At 37.6% G+C, this 7,419-nt stretch overlaps 1 pseudogene; it reads left to right on the forward strand.

The window, feature by feature from the left end:
* The first annotated feature begins 2,973 nt into the window (after positions 1–2,973).
* Positions 2,974–4,302, forward strand: LOC118520450 (tubulin alpha-1A chain pseudogene; annotated as a pseudogene).
* The last annotated feature ends 3,117 nt before the right edge of the window (positions 4,303–7,419 follow it).

Consider the following 7,419-nt stretch of genomic DNA (forward strand, 5'->3'; position numbering starts at 1 on the left):
TTACCTGTATCAGGTAGTGTGTTCTTTTTTAATGCTTGCTGTGTTGTATTCCATTGAATAAATATACCACAATCAGTTTAACCATTCACCTGTTGATGGATATATGGGCTGTCTCTAGTTTACGGCTCCTATGAACAAATTTATATGAACACGAGGAGTTATTGTAGAGTTGTATGTTTTTATTTCTCCTGGTAAAATACCTGGAGTAGGAGTGTATGGTAAGTGTATTTTAATGTTATAAGACATTGGAAATCAATGTTAAAAGTGGCCATACCATTTTGTCTTTCTATCAAAAATATCTGAGAATTCCATTTGCTCCATATCTTCACCAATACTTGGTATTGTCAACGTTTTTTTTTTAATCTTAGCTTTTCAGGTGTGTGTGTCTACAGTAATATATCATTGGGTTTTATTTTGCATTTTCCTAATAACTAAAGATATTGAGCATCTTTTGCCCATTTTTGTTTGGTTATTTGTTTTCTAATTATTATAAGAGGTTTTTATACATTTTGATAATAAGCCCTTTGCATTATTAAGTAATGTAAATATATCCTGTCGTTTGGCTTTCTTTTTCACTTTGTAATGTTTCCTTTTGAAGAGGGTTTTTAAATGAAGTTCAATTTATTGTTTTTTGTTTTTGTTTTTGTTTTCACATGTGGGGGTTTTTGTCCTAAAACACTTTGGCTGACATCTCATTCACAATGAATTTCTCTTATGTTTTCTTCTAGAATTTTATAGTTTTAGGTTTTTATTTAGACCTATGGTCCATTTTGAGTTAATTTGTCACATTTTATGAGGTAGGGACTAAAGTTCTTTTCTTTTTTCATAGACATATCCAGGTGTTCTAGCACAGTGTGTGGAAAATTCAATCTTCCTAAATTGAATTACATTGGCATCTTAAATCAATTGATCACTTATATGTGTGTCTATTTATGGATTCTATTCTGTGATATTGATTTTGTTTCTAGGCTTATGCCTATATGATACACTGTTTAATTCTGTATCATTACAGTATGTCTTGCAATAAAATAGTATACACCCTTTGACTTTGTTCTATTGTTTTAAAATTGCCTTGGCTATTCTGGGATCTTTCCATTTTCACATAAATTTTGAATTAGTTATGTAAACAAGCATGTTTGCAAATAAGGATGGTTTTATTTCTTCATTTCCAATCTATATGACTTCCACTATATTGTTTACCTTCTTGTATTGACAAGGATTTTCAGTACAATATTGAATAAAAGTAATGGGAGCAAATTTTTTCACATTTTCCTGATTTCCTTGATTTTAGAGATTAGAAGCCAATCTTTCACCATTAAATATGATGTTATTTCTGTTTTATAAGAAATGTTTAAATTTCACCTAAGTTTTACAATTTATTTGATAAATATTCCCCTCTTATCTATTTAATGTCTGAGGATTAGAGGGTTAACAGTGATGCCCCCTCAACTTGACAATGTTTTTCTCATGGATCACAGTCATGCATTGATTATTATAACAAGTGTGGAAATAGCTGTTTCTTGAACTTCATTGTTAGACGCACATTTAGATTTGCTTGTCTTCTTGTTTTTTGATCTTTATCAAAATAAATACCTTTTCTTATCCACTATTATTCCTTTAACTGAAGCATACTTTGATATTAATAAAGCCACTTCAGCTTTGTAATGATTAGTGTTTGCATGCTACAACTTTTTCCCATTCTTTTACTTTTTACCTATCTATGTCTTTCTATTTAAACTCTAGGTATTTTTAATATCATATTGTTGAGTCTTCCCTTGTGTTTATATTTTAGTATGCATTTACCTTATTTGTAACTCTTCATTCACTTAAGCAGATATATTTTCTAACTAGAATCATTTGTCTTCAGCCTAAAGTACTTATTATTTTATAGTATAGGTCTATTTTTAAAAATATATCTTTCTCCTTTTACTTATTCATTGCCAAATACTCCATATCTATTCACAATAGAGAATCATGGTAAAAGAACAAAAATCTTGTGTACCGACCACAACCAATATTAAAAATTTAAATAATATTATATTTTGTGGATAGAATGAAGCAATAAAAAAATACTCAAATTCGTTTATCCATTTTCTAGCTAATAGATTTTTAAGTTGATTCTTTCTTTCCCTCCTCTCCCTCTAGCAAATATTGATATAACGAATATTCTTGTGAATAGTTCTTTGTACAGGTGATTTTAAGCTTCTCTAAAGTGTATACTTTGAGTAAAACTGTAGAACAAAGGCTTAGGTACATCTTTAAAACTTTTATTCATTGCCTAGTTGATTATAAGGCCATTTTACCAATTCTATGCACACTTGGGGTGGAATTAGGGATTAGTATACAGAGTTGCTACAATATATTATATAAAAGGTCCAGTTTTCAACAAAGTTTAGATAACATAGAAAGAAATAGAAAAGAGTGACCCATTTGATAGGGGAAAAAAAAAAAGACAGTAGAAACTGCTTTTGAGGGGGCCCAGGTGATGGGCTTAGCAAGAAAGACTTCTAAGAAGCTACTTGAAATATGTTCAAAGAATTAAAGGCAACCATACCAAAAGAAAATAAAGGAAAGTGTGATGAAATTATTTCATCAAATAGAGAACATCAAAAAGCAGATAGAAATTATTAAATAATTAACAAATCAAAATTTTAGAATGAAATTCCAGAATTCCTAGAATTTTATATCCAAAATTTTTAAAAATTACTAAAGGAATCAACAATAGATTGGAGATAGCAGAAGAAAAAAAAAAACATTAAACTTGAAGATATATCAATAGATATTATACAATCTAAATGGAAAGGAAAAATAATAAAGAAAAAATAAGCAGTGCCTCAGAAAAATGTGGAATCGTCATCAGGCGCAAGATTGTACATATACCAGAGGACAAAAGAACCATAAGGAGAAAAGAGAGAGGAAAAAGAGGGGAAAAAGCGATGACAATGTAAAAATAAAAAACAAAAATAAAAAGAGATGCCTGAGTGCATCTCTATCTACATTAGCTATGCTGGTGTCCAGATTGGCAATGCCTGCTGGGAGATCTATTGCCTGGAACATGGCACCTAACCCAGATGCCAAGTGACAAGATGCCAGATGCCAAGTGACAAGACCATTGGAGAAGGAGATGACTCCTTCAACACCTTCTTCAGTGAGACAGGTGCTGGCAAGCATGTGTCCAGGGCAGTGTTTGTAGACTTGGAACCAATGGTCATTGATGAAGTTCACATTGGCACCTACGGCCAGCTCTTCCACCCTGAGCAGCTCATCATAGGCAAGGAGGATGCTGCCAAAAACTGTGCCCCAGAGCACTACACCATTGGCAAGGAGATTATTGACCTTGTCTTGGATCAAATTTAAAAACCAGCCAACCAGTGCACAGGTCTTTAGGGATTCTTGGTTTTCCACAGCTTTGCAGGGGAAATTGGTTCTGGGTTTACTTCCCTGCTGATGGAATGTCTCTCTTTCGATTATGGCAAGAAATCCAAGCTGGAGTTCTCCATTTACCCATCCCCTCCGATTTCCACAGCTGTAGTTGAGCCCTGCAACTCCATCCTCACTAACCACACCACCCTGGAGCATTCTGTGCCTTCATGGTAGACAATGAGGCCATCCAGACATCTGTCATAGAAACCTTAATATTGAACGCCCAACCTATACTAACTTAAATAGGTGATAGGTCAAATTGTGTCCTCTATCATAGCTTCCCTCAGATTTGATGGAGTCCTAAATGTTGATCTGACAGAATTTCAGACCAATCTGGTCCCCTGTCCCCACATCCACTTCCCTCTAGTCACATATGCTCCTGTCATCTCTGCAGAGAAAGCCTACCGTGAACAACTTTCTGTAGCAGAGATCACCAGTGTATGCTTTGAGCCAGCCAACCAGATGATGAAATATGCCCCTCACCATGGTAAATACATGGCTTCCTGCCCATTGTACCATGATAACGTGGTTCCCAAAGATGTCAATGCTGCCACCACCACAATCAAGACCAAATGCAGCATCCAGTTTGTGGATTGGTGTCCCACTGGCTTCAAAGTTGGTGTTAATTACCAGCCTCCTACTAGTACGTGTTGGAAACCTGACCACAATACAGGAAGCTGTATGCATGCTGAGGAACAACACAGCCATTGCTGAGGCTTGGGATGGCCTGGACCACATGTTTAACCTGATATATGCCAAACATACCTTTGTTCACTGGTATGTGGGTGAGGGGAGTTTTTGGGGGCCCGGAAGGACATGGCTGCCCTCGAGAAGGACTATGAGGAGGTTGGTGTGGATTCTGAAGGAGAGAAATACTAATTACCGTTCCTTTCAGTCCTGCAACACGTCACACTCAGAACTTCAGCTTCAACATTAGCTGACAAGCATTAAAGCTTTCTAGTTGGATTATCTTCACTTTTCACTGAAATCATGTCTTACTTTTCCATGCATACCTGTAAGATTTTTCCATTATGTCTCAAAGTAAAGGCTTTAAGGAAGAAAAAAAAATAGATGAAAAGGGTACATTTTCCAACTCAATCTATGAGGCCAATAGTACCCTGATGTCAAAACAGATAAACACAAAAAAGGAAACTAAAAATTAATGTTTCTTTAGACTATGTATGTGAAAAATCCTCAGAGTACTAGAAAACTAAATCTAACTAAATCTAACTAAAGTAACATATAAAAGGATTATAAACTAGGACCCACTAGGGAGGCACCTGGGTGGCTCAGTTAAGCGTCTGCCTTTGGCTCAGGTCATGATCTCAGGGTCCTGGGGTCGAGCCCCGCATTGGGCTCTCTGCTCAGCAGGGAGTTTGCTTCTCCCTCTGTGCCCTCTCTCTCAAATAAATAAATAAAATCTTAACAACAACAACAACAAAAACACAAAACCATAACCCAGTAGGATTCATCCCAGGAATCTAAGGTTGGCTTAACATCCAAATATCAATGAATGTAATACACATTTTAGTAAAGTAGTGGCCTTATGAAGAGGTCCTATAATGCCCTGTAGTGTAATGTCCTCTGTTCACCAGACCTGGTGCTTTTTAGGGGTGTCTAAGTGTGTTGCATGTGCCCTACTATTGTGGTTGAGTCATGTTTGCCTTCAGTCCAGTTATCTGCAATGGTTCTCTTTGCCTGTTGTAGGCAGGGTTTGGTTTCTGTGTTGTTAGTGGGTCAGTCTGGGGCTGCCTTGAACTTGAGTTGAGTCAGCCCAGGCATTTAGCAGAGCTGCAGTAACATTGAACTGCAGGGGGCACTCTCCCTTTGTTATCCCTGAGAAGCTTTCATTGGTGGGTGGGGCTGCAGTCAGACCAGTTATCTGCCTCCAGCCCACTGCTGGGGCTATAGTGAAACTGGTGCATATGGTTATCTTCCCCTCTCCTCAGGGCAGGAGTCACTTTGGAGAGGTGCTTGTCCCTGTCAGGACTACTTGCATACTACCAGGCTTATGGCACCATTTTGGTTGGACTCTTGCCAAAGGTGTATTAAAGGGCATGTCCTCAGAAAATTACAGGGGTCGAGTGTGAAGTGCCAGCAAGTTCCTCCCTGGTCCACTGTGGGAAGGGACCTGCAAACACCTGGGAAAACTCCTTCCAAGGACGGCTGAGTTGGAGCAGGCAGATTCACAGAAGTACCTGGGGGCTGGGCACTGTTAGCAAGCTAGGTGCAGAGTGTTGGCACTGTGCTGGTTCCTGCAGGTGTCCATATATGCAGGCTGGGAGGCAGGGGTGAGAAATGGTACCCACCCTCTCTTCTGTTCCTGGAGAAGTCTTTCAAAGAACCTAGCCCTTCCAGCCCACATAGTGAGATTAGTGAATAAATCTCCTTCCTGTATACCCTAGGTATTTTTCAAACTGTTCTTTCTATGCTATATCTCAGCCCGCTGTTCACTGTGCTATCTCTTTAAGGGTGGAAATTCAGTTTCCTATTACCCTTTGGTTGTCCCAGAGCTGAGCCCACTGATTTTTTATAGGTGTTAATCCCCACTGATTATAAAAACTCATGAAGCCAGGCCCCTCTGGCCTTCAAAGCCAAATATTGTGGGGGATTACTCTTCCCAGTGTGGTTCCCCCTACCCTCCCCCAATGCCTGGGCTGCCCTGTATGGGGGTCAGCTTGTCTCCCATCCCCACACCCCTGGTGTCCCTCCCTCCTACAAATGTCCCATGGGTATGTTTAGCTCCTGACCATCTCTGTCTTTTTTACTCTCTTCGGTGTAGTCTCTTCTCTACATTTAACTGTGGAAAATCTGTTCTGCTAATCTTCAGGTTGTTTTCTGGGTGTGAAAGGATGTTCTGTGTACTTGTTTCTCATTTATATAGATTTCAAATTTCATACCAGTACAAAGATGGAATTTCTAGTTTTAACTGGATCATATTCCATTCTTCGAAAATCCTTAAACTCAATTCTGCAGTCAGTTACAAGCAAAATGTCTTACCGGTATAAAGATTTTAAGTGCTTACAACTCTAAATTTAAGCTTCAGGCCTCTAGTGTTAAATGTCTGTAATTCATGCCAAGTGTCAGAATCACTGTAATGAGAAACAGTGAGACATAGTGCCGTTGTTACATGTCATCTGTGGAGTACCAAAAATATCTTCAATGTCAGTGTTAATGCTATAATTGCAGGGGCCATTGGTGACATGTTAGAGTCAATACTTTAATCTGAAGAGGCCATCATTAATCGGTTGTACTCACAGGCTAAGAAATGGCTCCATTTTCATAGCTTAAAATCAAAGTGTATTTGCAGTCTTTGTGTAAGTTCTAAGCCTTTCTTTTAAAAGTCATTGACTAAGCCTTATTTTCATGATGAGTTCAGCATGAAAGCAGAAGCAAGAGTAATTTCATACTCTTAATGACTTTTTTCTTTAATACTTAAACAGGAATTATTGCTTTTTAAAGGACCCTTTGCTTTTATATTAAAATTTGTTAAGCTCAAACATTAGTACTTCATTAAACTGTTTTTGAGTTTTCTAATATAATAAGGTCTAATGGCTTAATTTAATTAAGCAAACATAACATTTAGCAGGCATGCTGTATTTTCTCCAAACTACTGATTTTCAATCTTTAAATTCTTGAGGGATAGTAGTTCTGCATTCAGATCTTTTACCACATAACATCTTGCACCATATAATTAAAACGTTTGCATTTGTTTCCAGATAAAGTACCTGATTTAGGCCTCCTTCTTTCCCCTGATAATAGAGATGTAAATTGAAAGAAAGCAGTCTAGAACTAGTGAAAATTTGAAATAGCCCCTATGGAGATTTGAAAGGGGGATCAATTAGGACTAAATAAAAGGATTTGCAATTAGAGAACAGGTTGCAGAAGCTACAGCTCCTACATTTGTAGCAGAACCAATCGCTAAGACTGTGGGATAGTTGTTTTCGCTCTCAAAGCAATCCTCAATGTCACAATAACATGATAAAAACAAGAGGA

The sequence above is a fragment of the Halichoerus grypus genome, chromosome 8 (assembly GCF_964656455.1).
Source record: "Halichoerus grypus chromosome 8, mHalGry1.hap1.1, whole genome shotgun sequence".
Classification (NCBI taxonomy): domain Eukaryota; kingdom Metazoa; phylum Chordata; class Mammalia; order Carnivora; family Phocidae; genus Halichoerus; species Halichoerus grypus.